Here is a 14,610-nt window from a genome sequence, read left to right on the forward strand (position 1 = left end):
CAAAATGAAAATCATTCGAGACATGTTCTCTTTCCACCAGCCTTGTGCCTGGAGGTTATGGATGTGGAGCTCTGGCTGCCCTCTTGCCACCAACTGGAGCTTCAGACTGAAGCTTAACATGGGCCAAAGCAAGCATGAAGGATAAATGGGGAGGTGGGGGGAGGTGATGGGGAGGTGGAGGGAGATGATTAGCGGAGGTGATGGGGAGATGGGGGAAGATGATGAGGAGGTGGGGGATGATGGGGAGGTGGGGGAGATGATGAGGTGGGGGATGATGGGGAGGTGGGGGGACGTGATGGGGAGGTGGGGAGAGATGAGGAGGTGGGGGATGATGAAGAGGTGGGGGAGATGATGGGGAGGTGGGGGAGATGATGCAGAGGTGGGGTGAGATGATGGGGAGGTGGGGGGACGTGATGGGAGGTGAGGGGACGTGATGGGGAGGTGGGGGGAGAGGATGGGGAGGTGGGGGGAGAGGATGGGGAGGTGCACATGAAAATGTGAACAGCACTGCCCTGCCACTTGACTTTTTGAAAGCTGCCTTGAGAATAAGCTTTCTGGGTCCAAATTATCCTTTGCCAAGCAAAGCCACTGATACATGGCTTTAGGTTAGTAATATAAAAAACCCAGACCTTCTTTATGAGTGCGGGGAGGAAGTGTTCACAACATTATGGTTATAGAAACATCATTACTGTAAACCTAATGAAATGGACTTAAAGACATAATCCTATGTCAGTCAGCCTGTGTTACTCAAAAAGGAATATTCTAAGTAACAATATAAAATGGATTTTCTCTTATACAACATTAGTTAATTAGAATAATGCCAGATTTGGGGTTGTACCTTATTTAAGACATATTAGATTTCTTTTTTTCCTAGAGTTTTTGTCTTTTTTTTTTTTTTTTCCTTCTTAAGAAACACGTCATTTTCTTCACCATATGACTGAGGTCCTCTTTGTAATAGGCTAGCTGTTGCATGGAATCCATTGCCAAATTCTCCTTGCTGACCTCTTGTTTTGGGGGACCTGCCGCAAAGCTGTTATCTTAGGTCTTCTTTTCATTGAATTCCTGGGTTAATTTCTCTGCTTCTTGGGTTCCACACCTTGCTCTTTGGATTCCATTTCAATTTGCAGGGCTACACCTTCACAGGGCTCCCATGTCTGATAGCAGTCATTTTTTCAGGACAGGTACAAAGGGAGTGAGTTTCTGCATGCCTAAAAGGCCTTTATTTTACTGTCACTTTTTTTTTCTTTCTTTTTTGCAGAGACAGGGCCAGTCCAGAGAGTAAAGTGAAAGCAAGTTTATGAGCACAGTAAAGGAATAAAGAAAGGCTACTCCATAGACAGAGCAGCCCCGAGGGCTGCTGGTTACCCATTTTTATGGTTATTTCTTGATTATATGCTAAACAAGAGGCGGATTATTCATGCCACCCTTTTTTAGACCATATAAAGTAACTTCCTGATGTTGCCATAGCATGTGTGAACTGTCATGGCGCTGGTGGGAGTGTAGCAGTGAGGACGACTGAGGTCACTCTCATCGACATCTTGGTTTGGGTGGGTTTGGGCAGCTAAGTCTTTACTGCATCCTGTTTTATCGGCAAGGTCTTTAGGACCTGTATCTTGTGATGACCTCCTATCTCATCCTGTGACTTAGAATGCCTTCACCGTCTGGCAATGCATTCCAGTAGGTCTCAGCCTCATTTTACCCCGCCCCTACTCAGGATGAAGTTGCTCTGGTTCAAACGCCTCTGGTACCACGAGATTTTGAATCTCGATACTTTCTTCTGGGAACTTGTTCTCTTACTTCTTCATTCCCGCATCCCAGCCCCTGATTTTCTCTGTTTCCTCTTTCTGAAACTTCTAGTAGACATTGTACTTCCGGGCACAGTATCCTCCCTCAATTTTTCACTTATATACTCTTTTAGTGTCTTTGTATTCTAGGAATTTTTTTTTACTTTATCCTCTAGCTCTTCTACAAAATGTTCTGTTAATCATGTTTTAACGTAATTTTGATCCTTTTCAATGTATTGAGACCTATCTTGGTGAATGTTCCACGTGCAATTGAAAAGAATATGTACTGTGCTGTTGCTGGGTGGAGTGTTCTATAAATGTCACTTAGGTCAAGTTGTTTAACAGTCTGCTTCTGGTCTTCTGTATTAACCAGGGTTCTCCAAAGATTAAACTAATGGTGTATGTGTGTATGGGCAGGGGGGTGTATGTGTAAGTAGAGAGAGAGAGAGATACAGATATATATACAGAGAGAAATAAGAAATCAGCTCACGGCCGGGGCGCGGTGGCTCAAGCCTGTAATCCCAGCACTTTGGGAGGCCGAGACGGGCGGATCACAAGGTCAGGAGATCAAGACCATACTGGCTAACACGGTGAAACCCTGTCTCTACTAAAAAATACAAAAAACTAGCCGGGCGAGGTGGCGGGCGCCTGTAGTCCCAGCTACTCGGGAGGCTGAGGCAGGAGAATGGCGTAAACCCGGGAGGCGGAGCTTGCAGTGAGCTGAGATCCGGCCACTGCACTCCAGCCTGGGCAACAGAGCGAGACTCCGTCTCAAAAAAAAAAAAAAAAAAAAAAAAGAAATCAGCTCACATAATGGCCAGGCACGGTGGCTCACGCCTGTAATCCCAGCACAAGGCCAAGACAGGCAGATCATTTGAGGTCAGGAGTTCGAGACCAGCATGGCCAACATGGTGAAACCCTGTCTCTACTAAAAATACAAAAAATTTAGCTGGACATGGTGGCACACTCCTATAATCCCAGCTACTTGGGAGGCTGAGGCAGGAGAATCGCTTGAACTTGGGAAGCAGAGGCTGCAGTGAGCCGAGATCGCACCACTGCACTCCAGCCTGGGCAACAGAGACTCCATCTCAAAAAAAAAAAAAAAAAAGAAGAAGAAAGAAAAGAAAAGAAATCAGTTCACATGATTATGGAGGTCACAAGGTCTGCAGGGTGAGTTAGCAGCTGGAGGCCCAGGAGAGCTGATGGTGCAGTTTCAATCCAAAGGCCAGCAGGCTGGAGATCCAGGAAGAACCAATATCGCAGTTCAAATCTGAAGGCAGGAAAAGACTCTCATCCCCACTCAAGATAGTAAGGAAGCGTCTCCCCTTACTTTCATTCTATTCAGGCCTTCAAGGGATTGATGAGGCCCACCTACATTGAGGAGGGCAATCCGCTTCACTGGGTCTACTGATTCAAATGTTAATTTCATCCACAAACACCTTTACAGAAACACCCAGAATAATAACTGACCTGTCAGGTTGACACATAAGATTAACTATCACGTCTTCTAAATCCAGGTTTTCCATCCACTAGTTCTGTCGATTACTGAGAGGGTGTTGGAATCTCATCTCTGCATGTGCATAGTCCAGCTCTGTAGTTCGTTGGCCTTTGTCAGGTACTTTGGAGCTCTGTTCTTAGGCACCTGTGCATTTAGGATTTTACAGTTCTCCTGATTGCCCTATCCATTATCTTTAGGAAATGGCCCTCTTCGTCCCTGGTACTGCCCCTTGTTCTGAGGTCTGACCCTGTCTGATATGAAAATCGCCACTCTGTTTTGGCAGTAATTTCTAATACTGTCTTATTCCCTGTGCCTTTTTATTTCATTATTACTTTTTTAATTTTCCTGGTTTCCTTGGTATCTTCTAAACCTGTGCCTTTTTTGTAGCATCCTGTGCTCCACTTTTTAATGGCTTGCCTGTTTGACTTTCTCTAAGGATACATATTTTCACTTTTTAAATATCAGCTTTAGGCTGGGCACAGTGGCTCACACCTGCAATCCCAACACTTTGGGAGGCCAAGGTGGGTGGATCATTTGAGGTCAGGAGTTCAAGACCAGCCTGGCTAACATGGCAAATCCTTGTCTCTACTAAAAATACAAGAATTAGTCAAGCGTGGTGGTGCACGCCTCTAATTCCAGCTACTCGGGAGACTAAGGCAGTAGAATTGCTTGAACCTGGAAGGAGGAGGTTGCAGTCAGCTGAGATTGCACCACTATACTCCAGCCTGGGCAGCAGAGCATGACTCTGTCTCAAAAAAAAAAAATCAGCTTTGAGGCATTATTTACTTAACTAAAATTCAATAATTGTAAGTATAAAATCTAATGATTTATGACAAATGTATACAGTCACGTAACTGTCAGGCCTCTGAGCCCAAGCCTGCATGTATACATCCAGATAGCCTGAAGCAACTGAAGAATCACAAAAGTAGTGAAAATGGTCAGTTCCTGCCTTAACTGATGACATTACCTTGTGAAATTCCTTCTCCTGGTTCAGAAGCTCCTTTCACTGAGCACCTCGTGATCCCTGCCCCTGCCTGCAAGAGAACAACCCCCTTTGACTATAATTTTCCACTACTCACCCAAATCCCATAAAACTGCCCCACCCCTATCTCCTTTTGCTGACTCCTTTTTCAGACACAGCCCTCCTGCACCCAGGTGATTAAAAAGCTTTATTGCTCACACAAAGCCTGTTGGTGGTCTCTTCACATGGATGCGTGTGACATTTGGTGCCGTGACTCAGATCGGAGGACCTCCCTTGGGAGATCAACCCCCTGTCCTCCTGCTCTTTCCTCCATGAGAAAAATCCACCTACAACCTCCGGTCCTCAGACCAGCCCAAGAAACACCTCACCAATTTTAAATCAGGTAAGCGGCCTCTTTTTACTCTCTTCTCCAATCTCTCTCATTATCCCTCAACCTCATTCTCCTTTCAATTTCAGCGCTACCCTTCAATCTCTCCCTTCCCTTAATTTCAGTTCCTTTCCTTTTCCGGTAGAGACAGAGACACATTTTATCCATGAACCAAAAACGCCGGTGCCGGTCACGGACTCAGGAAGAGTCTTCCCTTGGTGTTTAATCACTGCAGGGATGCCTGCCTGATTATTCACCCACATTCTAGAGGTGTCTGATCACCACAGGGATGCCTGCCTTGATCCTTTACCTTGGTGGCAAGCACCACCCCCGCCCCCAGGTGGCAAGTACCACCTCTCCATGGGTGGCAAGTACCCGCCCCTACCTCCGTGTCTCTACCCTCTCTTTTCTCTGGGCTTGCTTCCTTCACTGTGGGCAGCCTTCCACCCTCCATTCCCCCTTCTTCTCCCTTAGCCTGTGTTCTCAAAAACGTAAAACCTCTTCAACTCTCGCCTGACCTAAAACCTAAACATCTTATTTTTTTCTGCAACACCGCTTGGCCCCAATACAAACTCAATAATGGTTCTAAATAGCCAGAAAACAGCACTTTCAATTTCTCCATCCTACAAGATCTAGATAATTTTTGTCGTAAAATGGGCAAATGGTCTGAGGTGCCTGACGTCCAGGCATTCTTTTATACATTAGTCCCTCCCTAGTCTCTGCTCCCAATGTGACTTGTCCCAAATCTTTCTTCTTTCTCTTCTGTCTGTTCCTTCAGTCTCCACCTCAAGCTCTAAGTCCTTTGAATCCTCCTTTTCTATGGACCTATCGTCAGAAAACCTCCTTTTCTATGGACTCTATCCTTCTCTCCCCTCCTCCCTAGGCTGCTCCTTGCCAGGCTAAGCCAGGTCCCAATTCTTCCTCACTCTCCACTCCCCAACACTGTAATCCTTCTATCATCTCCCCTCCTCACACCCGGTCCAGCTTACAAGGGGAAGGTAGCCAAAGATGGAGTGAAATGCAGGGCAAATGTCTTAAAGGAAATGAGAGGTTCTACGAGGCTGGCTAGTGGCTTGTAACCCACATAGAAGACGTTATGAAAGGAAGACACAATGGAATGAGACTGTGAGGCTGAAAGGAGGTATTTCCTTGGTCTAAGAACCATTTGCCTTGAGTGGGGAGGGACTGATAGGTGGAAACTTCAGTGGGAGAGTAAGTAGGAGTGAATGATGATGAGGAGAAAAACTGGCCATGGGGGACAGAAGTAGGAATAGTGGCTGCTTCTTTTTCTGTCTTATCAGCATAATTGTTGCCTTAAGCAATGGAGTGTGAGGCCTTTTGATGGCCTTTGCAGTGAATGACTCTAGCTTCCTTTGGAAGTAAAGCAGCCTTGAGAAGAGTTTTTATTAAAGAGGCATTAATGATGGAGGACCCTTGTGTAGTGAGGAAACCTCTTTCAGCCTATGTAACAGCATGGTGGTGCAGCTATTTCCAACTTGGGGCTATATGAATAAAGCCACTATAAATATTTGCATACATGTCTTTGTGTGGAGTGGACTCGCGGGTCATGTGGTATGTTTGTTTAAGAAGCTGCCAAACTGTTTTCCAAAGTGGTTGCACCATTCTGCATTCCCACCAGCAGTGTAGGAGAGTTCCAGCTGCTCACATCCTCCACCACACCAAACCTGGCATTCACTATGAGGAATACAGCTACTTACATGCTTTAGCTTTTTCAAAGTTGTCTTGTGTTTTCTCATTTCCTCTGGGATCAGTTGATCTGCTCATTTATATTGGGCCATCTCTTTTATGCTGCTAGTTTATCTCAAATATCTGAGCTTTGGTTGTCCATATTTAGGAATAAAGAACTAGGTAGTTTAACTGCAGTAGCTGGTATAAGCCTTCCCCCTCCCCCACCTCTCTACCATTCTATGCTCTGTTATGGATGTGTTCATTTCTATACATCTCGAATGTCATTTCAGTGGGATTTGGCAAGGGAGAAAAGGAGGTAAATGTATAAATTTAATTCACCATCTTGAACTAAACTTTCTGCATCCTTTTAATAATTACTTAGTATTTCTTTGCCTTTGGAGTCATGGTGCCTGGCAAAGACAGGTACTCAAATATGTTGAATGTAGGATTATTTCATCATATAAATATATCAGAACTGAAGTCAACCCCATATTAAATACATCAGAACTTAACTCCAATTGCTCCACGTTTACAGTGTTTCCAGTTTTCTGCTTATTGCTAATTTTGCTATTATATAAATTTAGAGGAAGATGAGAGAGACAATAGCAGCATCAGAGAGGAGAGAGCGGAGAGCAATGGCACATAAGAAAAGAGAGATGATGGAGATGAGTAGCGGAGATGGAGACAGAGGTGATGGTGATGGTGGGGAAAAGGGAGATGATGGAGTTGGAGATAGAGATGGTATAACTAGAGTTAGACCTGTGCCAGCAGGGCATGCTGGCTCATGCCTGTAATCTCAGCACTTTGGGAGGCCGAGGCAGGTGGATCACGAGGTCAAGAGATTGAGACCATTCTGGCCAACATGGTAAAACCCCAGCTCTACAAAAAACAAAAAATTAGCTGGGCGTGGTGGCGTGTGGCTGTAGTCCCAGCTACTCGGGAGGCTGAGGTAGGAGAATCACTTGAACCTGGAAGGTGGAGGTTGCAGTGAGCCAAGATCGCACCACTACACTCCAGCCTGGCAACACAGCAAGACTCTGTCTCAAAAAAAAAAAAAAAGAGGAGACTGTGCCTAACTGAACAGAAGCTTCCATAAGAGGGAACATTAGAGCATTAGAGGTGTCATTGCTGGCCAAGGGGTGTACGTTGTCAAAGCTATTACACCCCAGAAGGTTACACATGGGCTGTGTCTGAGAGGGACCTATTCCCTCATCTCCAAATCCGTTCTCAGGGAGTTCACACCGTGGACCAAGGAAGAGGACCCGAGACAGGTTCATGCACACATTAGGTGTCTAACGACTGGGGCAGCTGTTTTGCTTGATGCCTCAGGCCACACGGGGCTTGGGCAAGTGGCCTAACCTCCCTAAACTACTACAGCCTCTGCTCGGGACACCCACTCTCAGTCACCTCACAGAAGACTGGTCTTTGTCCTGGATGACTTCTCCAACTGGGGCTTCAGGTCGGAGGCTGCTCCCAGCTCTGGCTTGGCTGTTCTCCAGCCTCTGCAAACCAAGGTTTGCAAAAAAAAAAAAAAAAAAAAAAAAAAGAGGGAAGGCAGGAGGATGTGTCAACCTCCAGACTACAAGAGAGATGGTAAACACGTGGGCAAGCAACATGTTACTGTGGCTTCAAACTCTTCCTCAGCCTCTCTCCTCTGCCCTCTGCTGGAGTCTGCATGGAGGGTAACAGTCAGTGTGCTTAGTTCCAATTCTAGTTGTTCCACTCACTGCCTGTGTGATCTGGACAAGTCACGTGACCCCTCTCAGCCTCTGTTTCTTCATCTGTAAAATGGGCATCATGGCACTACCTCCCTCATGGAGTTGTTGTGAGGATGAAAGGTGAGAATTATGTAAAGCACCTGAACCTGGGGATGGGACAGCGTAAGTGCTCACGCAATGGCCGCTGTTGTTACTGGTGAGAGTGTGGGTTGAGGGGGTCATGGTGAAGGTGGGGAGCTGTGCTAGGCAGATGGGAGGCCCCAGGGGGGTTAATAAAGGGACATTTGAGATCTTCAGTCATTTTTCTCCTTATATTCTATTTCCTACCGCGCCCTCTTGGCAACTCCCACCCACACCACCTGCTGTTGCTACCGGCACCCACTTATCGGTGCCAATAACGGGATTCATACTCTTCAGAAGTCCCTTCATTTCCCTTTAAGCCTTCCCATCAGAGCACAAAATGCTTTGGGGACCCAGAGCCAGCCCCCATTGACTGTCCTGTAGGGGCCCCATAAGCCCAGCCTGGTGCCATCAGGAAAGGATTATGAGGAGTACCGGATGGAACAGCCCCAGGGGACAGGTGCAGCATAAGGTTGCTTTACCCAGCCCAGGGCCGAAATCTGCACGGACCACGGACGCCCACTATCCCCTTATACCATCCCAGCCCCTGCCCCAGAGTAACTTGGCTCTGCAAACCGGAGGAGAGACTTGCACCTGACGCCCCGCGGGGACCAGGGGTGGAAGGGCATCAGCTGGAGCAAGACACACTCAGCTACCTCCTGGTGGGCGTGTGCGGGATCCCAGGGCTAAACCAGCAAACCTGTAGTGGCCATTGGGGTTGGCACCTACTGAGCCTGGGGCTGTGGGCAGAATCGCACCAGCTGAGGTGTGACGCTCTCTGCTGCTGCCTTGTAGCCTGGGCAGGATGACACTGCCTCTGGTCCCCAACAGGGTGGAGAGTGATTGATTATGGCTCCAAAGCTCATTCAGCCTGCTGGACAAAGCAGGATGAGGCGAAGGGGGTGAAACCGGCTTCTGCTTGGTTTCGTTTGTTTGTTTGTTTGTTTTGAGACAGAGTATCGCTCTGTCGCCCAGGCTGGAGTGCAGTGGCATGATCTCGGCTCACTGCAACGTCCGCCTCCATGATGCAAGCAATCCTCCTGCCTCAGCCAACCGAGTAGCTGGGATTACAGGCGCGCACCACAACGCCCAGCTAATTTTTTGTATTTTTAGTAGAGACGGGTTTCACCATGTTGGCCAGGCTGGTCTCAAACTCCTGACCTCAGGTGATCCGCCCGCCTCGGCCTCCCAAAGTGCTGGGATTCCAGGCGTGAGCCACCGCGCCTGGTTTTCTGCTCGGTTTCTGGCTGCTTCTGCTCCTCTTTCCTCTGTCCCCTCCAGACCACACTCCCGGAGGTAGCACAGATCATGGCCCTCAGACTCCATTTCCCAACATGCTGCTGTGACAAGCACTCATGGCCTCTGGAAGGGGAACCCGGCTCGCCCTCAAGGACACTGGGGGTGGTGGCATGGGCCCTGCAGCCTCACATGGGACCCTGTGTTAGGGGAGACGCCCAGTAGGGTCTGGTCGGCTTCCTCTGCTGTAGCTGAGTCACGGCCTCAGTCCTGCTGTCCTGACCACCCACGAGATGATGGGTCTCAGGCCCTGGCTCATTAGGATTCTGTCGATGTCCCAGAGGCCCTGCTGTTGGAACACCTGCTATGCACGGGCTCTCACTGGGAGACCGAGGCACACCTTGCTTAACACCAGATGAAATGACCAAGACCCTCCTTGGTCTTCGGGAAGCAATTCTAGGAGAAAAGGACTTAGAGCAGGTCAGTCACTGAGCAGTGAGACAGGAAAGGCTCTGCGGGCTTGCATAGAAGGGATCATTGTGCCTGACGCATCCGCAGGGGCTTCCCAGAGAAGGCTTCGAGCCCAGCTTTGATGACAGAAGAGCAGGCCAGGAGACAAGAGAGGCACCCAAAGGAAGGGAACAGCACATATGAGGTGTGACACAGCAGGTGCTATGTATAGTTTCTGGAAAACTTGAGGCTCCTCCTCCCAGCCTCCCTGGTGACTTCCTCTGCATTGGCCGGACTGGGGCACTGCTGAGATGGTGCCACAAATAGCTGGCCAGGAGATAACAGGATGATGGCAGCCATTGGTGGACTCTGGTTATCAGGAAATTGAGGCCCAATTGTTGCCTTAGCAACTATGGCTAAGGCAGGTAAAGGCTGGGGTTGAAATTACAAATTCGTCTGACATGCTGAAAGGAAGGGCCAGCAACACAAGGGTACGGTCCTCCTTATCTTTGAGGCCCCGCCCCTCAGAGCTGAGGCAAAGATGGAGCCTTTTTCTTAGTTACAGACATCACGCACTAGGCCATGGACAGTGGTTGTGCCTTCCTGATCACTCAGGAAAAGGAATGCCAAGCTTGGGTCTAGGGGTGGTGGCATGGGAGGAGTATTGAAACAGGCACTTGGAGAACCTGTGCCTGCCCTCAGGGAACATCATTTATTCACTCTTTCAGCATCTGACTACCTACCCTGTGTCAGGCAGTTGTAGACACTGGTGACATGGTGGCAGCAAAGAATATAGCACCTGCTCTAATGGGAATTAGCTTCTGAAGAGAGGCAGACAATAAGAAGTAACAAAACAAACAAACGAAGTAAACACATAGCTCACACCTGTCAGCCCAGCGCTTTGGGAGTTTTTAAAAAATTAGCCAGGTCTGGCCTGGCGTGTTGGCTCATGCCTATAATCCCAGCACTTTGGGAGGCCAACGTGGGCAGATCACCTGAGATCAGGAGTTCGAGACCAGCCTAGCCAACATGGTAAGACCCCATCTCTACTAAAAATACAAAAACTAGCTGGGTGTGGTGGTGTGCATCTGTAATCCCAGCTACTTGGGAGGCTGAGGCAGGAAAATCACTTGAACCCAGGAGACTGCAGTGAGCCGAGATCACGCCACTGCACTCCAGCCTGGGCATCAGAGTGAGACTCCATCTCAAAAAAAAAAAAAAATATATATATATATATATGTATATATATATTATACACACACGTATGTATAGGCTGGGCATGGTAGTTTATACCTGTAATCCCAGCATTTTAGGAGGCCGAGGCAGGCTGATCACCTGAGGTCGGGAGTTCAAGACCAGCCTGACCAACATGGAGAAACCCCGTCTCTACTAAAAGTACAAAAAATTAGCTGGGCATGGTGGCACACGCCTGTAATCCCAGCTACTCGGGAGGCTGAGGCAGAAGAATCGCTTGAACCCGGGAGGTGGAGGTTGCAGTGAGCCAAGATCGTGCCACTGCACTCCAGCCTGGGCAACAAGAGCGAAACTCTGTCTTAGAAAAAAAAAAAAAAATTAGCCAGGTGTGGTGGTGCACACCCATAATCCCAGATACTCAGAAGGCTGAGGCAGGAGGACTGCTTGAGCTCAGAAGTCCAAGGTTGCAGTGAGCTGTATGAGTGGCGTGCCACTGCACTCCAGCGTGGGTGACAGAGCAAGACACTATGTCTAAATTAGGAAAAAAATAAATAAATAAACCAATCGACGTGAACTTATTCGGAAGTGGAAAATGCTAAAAGGAAATAAAAAGTCACCACGGGAGCGGCAAGGGCTGTCACTCTACAGGGTACTAAGTGAGGGCCCCTCCTGAGACGTATGCTCAGACATCATGCATGAGAAGCAGCCAGTCTTGCTGAGTGCTGCTGGTCACAGCCCCGCAAGTGCAAAGGTTGTGTGGCAGGACAGAGGCTGGTGTGACTCCTGAAGCCATTAAGAGGCAGTGTGGCTCTGAGCAAAAGGAGAGGCAGGGAGCTCCAGCATGTGCTTGTGGAAGGAAGTAGCTGTCTTGTGGCCTTTCCTATGGCTCATTTATTTTCTTTCCTTTTTTTTTTTTTTTTTTCTTGAGAGTCTCACTTTGTCTCCCAGTGAGCTCTCAACTCACTGCAACCTCTGCCTCCTGGGTTCAAGTGATTGTCCAGCCTCAGCCTCCTGAGTAGCTGGGATTACAGGTGTGTGCCACCACGCCCAGCTATTTTTTTTAATTTTTAGTAGAGATGGGTTTTCACCATGTTGGCCAGGCTGGTCTAAAACTCCTGACCTCAGGTGATACACCTGCCTCAGCCTTCCAAGGTGCTGGAATTACAGGTGTGAGCCACTGCACTCGGGCTTAGCTTATTTTCTCCACAAAGCCATTTCCTCTGAGTCAGTGATTCTCAAACTTTACAGTGTATCAACTAGAAGGACTGTCAAAACAGAGGCTGCTAAGCCCTGACCTCAGAATTTGTTTTATAGGTGTGGAGGGGGACCCCAGAATTTGCTCTTCTAACAACTTTTAAGGGGGATGCTGCTGCTGGCCTGGGGATCCCACTTTGAGAACCACCACATTATTAAGGGGACAGGACACTGATTGCTTATGACAGCTGAGAGGCAAGACAAAGGAGAATCACTTTTTTTTGAGATGGATTCTTGCTTTGTCACCCAGGCTGGAGCGCAGTGGTGCGATCTTGGCTCACTGCAACCTCTGCCTCCAGGTTCAAGCAATTCTCCTGCTCCGGCTCCCTGAGTAGCTGGGATTACAGGTGCGTGCCACCACGCCCAGCTAATTTTTGTGCGGGGCTTCACCATGTTGGTCAGGCTGGTCTCGAACTCCTGACCTTGTGATCCACCCACCTTGGCCTCTCAAAGTGCTGCGATTACAGGTGTGAGCCACCATGACCAGGAGAATCTTTTTAAGCAGTGTGTCTGTGCTTCAGGACACACAACGGCCAAGCTAGGGCATCCAGGGCCATGACCCTTTTGGCTACTGTTGGGAGGGGAGAGGTGGCACTTGCTCCTGGGTGCTCCCTTATCTCCACATGTGCTATATTGGCGGGGTGGGAAGGAGACAGCCTGAGGCTGGCCAGAGCTTCCTTGGGGGCTCTTCTCCTATCTTCCTTCTGCCACCTCAGGCCTCCTTAACACAAGAGGCCAGACAGAGGGGCAAGTTTGCCTCATTCTGGCCTCCTGGTCCAGGGATATGAAACGCTTCCTCTTCCCTAAGTGTCCTATCCATCCCAGTCTAGTTATGCTTCCTCTCCTCAAGGTAACAAGATTTCTCTGACAAGAAACTTCTCTCTAGTCACTTGAGCCCAATTCCTCTCCTCAGGAGACGGGATCCAGGACTCTCAGGCATGGGAGGAGTACATCAGCAACACTGGGAACATTTCCTGATCACGGATTCAATCCTGAAACCACCAAGGTCGTGAGTCTAGAGTGAGGCCAGGTATCTCCCCAGTGATCCAAAAAGCACTCTGAATGCAGCTTTCCTGAGAGTTGACAGGTCTGGGATACATCTGCCAGCCTCACAGCCAGCTGGATCCTAGATTCCTGGTATCCATTCACTTTCATCTGGTTTTCTAATCCCGCTGTGGTCTGCAGAATACCACCCCCCAAAGATATCCATGTCCTAATCCCCGGAACTTCTGAATATGTTAGGTTACATGACAAAAGGGAATAAAATTGCAAATAGAATTAAGGTTGCTAATCAGCTGGCCTTAAAGATTCTCAATTAGCTGGGTGAACCCCGTGTTAACCATGAGGGTCCTTAAAAGTGGAAGAGGGCAGAGGAGAGAGAACCATACAGAGGGCAGCAATGGACTGACTCTGGCTGAGGTTGCTCCTTTGAAGTTGGAAGAAGGGGCTGCGAGTCAAGGATGCAGGCAGCCTCTGGAAGTTGGAAAAGGCAAGAAAAGATTCTCCCCTGGAACCTCCAGAAGGAATGCAGCACTGTCGACACCTTGATTTTAGCCCAGTGAGACCTGTCAGGCCTCTGAGCCAAAGCTAAGCCATCATATCCCCTGTGACCTGCACGTACCGGTTCCTGCCGTACCTGATGACATTCCACCACAAAAGAAGTGAAAATGGCCTGTTCCTGCCTTAACTGATGACATTACCTTGTGAAATTCCTTTTCTTAGCTCAAAAGCTTCCCCACTGAGCACCTTGCGAACCCCCATCCCTGCCCGCCAGAGAACAATCCCCTTTGACTGTAATTTTCCACTACCTATCCAATTCCTGTAAAACGGCCTCACCCCATCTCACTCTCTTTTGGGACTCAGCCCGCCTGCACCCAGGTGATTAAAAAGCTTTATTGCTCACACAAAGCCTGTCTGGTGGTCTCTTCACACGGACGTGCATGACAAGACCCACTTCAGACTTCTTACAAAACTGTAAGCCCCAAACTACAGCTGCCCAAGGTAGAGAAGGGCTAGCTCAAAGACATTTGTGACTGTGGCTTGTCCGATGGAGCGAATCCCAGTAAGATTCAGAGGAAGACCCAAAAAATTAAGAAACTTACACTGGCAAAAATGCCACCAGCTGTGATTGAAAGGGACAAAGACAACCACAAAATGAAAAGGGGCCTTAGAATTCCCATACTTACTTCTTTCCTGGGTAACCCTGTCCGGAGCTGCACGCCCCGGCCATAGCGAATAATAATTAAGGATTAAACGCCTGAGCTATATTCATTTCCACCCCACACCTTCTCCCTATCTTTGCCTTTTTTCCCCTGTAC

At 48.4% G+C, this 14,610-nt stretch overlaps 1 long non-coding RNA gene across 8 annotated transcripts in view; it reads right to left on the reverse strand.

Annotated features, from left to right (window-relative positions):
* The window catches only part of LOC105463943 (uncharacterized), a 30,779-nt gene that overhangs the window by 7,256 nt on the left and 8,913 nt on the right, over positions 1–14,610 (reverse strand). For 3 of the 8 annotated variants that reach the window (XR_011613007.1, XR_011613008.1, XR_011613005.1), the window contains exons 2-3: positions 4,250–4,316; positions 3,255–3,426 (exon numbers count right to left, since the gene is read on the reverse strand). This is a non-coding gene — a long non-coding RNA (uncharacterized lncRNA). Of the gene's footprint in view, positions 1–3,254; positions 3,427–4,249 lie in introns of all 8 variants that reach the window. The other 5 variants (XR_011613004.1, XR_011613003.1, XR_011613001.1 and 2 more) reach the window with 5 other exon arrangements.

This window comes from Macaca nemestrina, chromosome 14 (genome assembly GCF_043159975.1).
Source record: "Macaca nemestrina isolate mMacNem1 chromosome 14, mMacNem.hap1, whole genome shotgun sequence".
In the NCBI taxonomy this organism is placed as follows: Eukaryota; Metazoa; Chordata; class Mammalia; order Primates; family Cercopithecidae; genus Macaca; species Macaca nemestrina.